Genomic DNA, 570 nt, shown 5'->3' with positions numbered 1-570 from the left:
CCTGATCCAGTACACAAATTTATTTCCCTTGTTCCTGAGTGAGATCAAGGAGGTAGATACCACATCTAGATCTCTGAGTTGTAATGGGAATTGGAGGCAGAGTTGTTTGGGCGTTCAAACCCATTTGTCTTCTATTTCCAGGCTAGTGGCTGAGAATTACCTTCCCCTGCCAGCCTCCCCAGTCCTGGATTTGCTTAAAGTCTTTGACAGTTAACTCTAACCGTCCTTCCCTGTGGGTCAATTTTTATAGCTTAGTCACTCAGTAAATATTTCTTAAGCACCTACTATGTGCCAGGTACTCTGCTAAGCCCTGGCGAAAGAATGGCACAAGATGATCCTTGTCTCAGGAAGTGGGGAAGCAACATGCAAACCATTATGTACAAACAAGTGATATACAGGATAAATTGGAGATGATCAGTACAAGAAATTCACTAGAATTAAGGGGTAGGAATTAAGAGGAGGTGGGATTGTAGCTGGCACTTGAAGGAAGCCAGGGAAGTTGGGTACTAAGATGAGAAGAGAGAGAATTCCGCACATGAAAGACACACAGTGCAAATCTCTGGAGTTGGA

The sequence above is a fragment of the Notamacropus eugenii genome, chromosome 4 (genome assembly GCF_028372415.1).
Source record: "Notamacropus eugenii isolate mMacEug1 chromosome 4, mMacEug1.pri_v2, whole genome shotgun sequence".
Lineage (NCBI taxonomy): Eukaryota > Metazoa > Chordata > Mammalia > Diprotodontia > Macropodidae > Notamacropus > Notamacropus eugenii.
The sequence above is the reverse complement of the archived record's forward strand: the minus strand, read 5'-3'. Positions refer to the sequence as shown.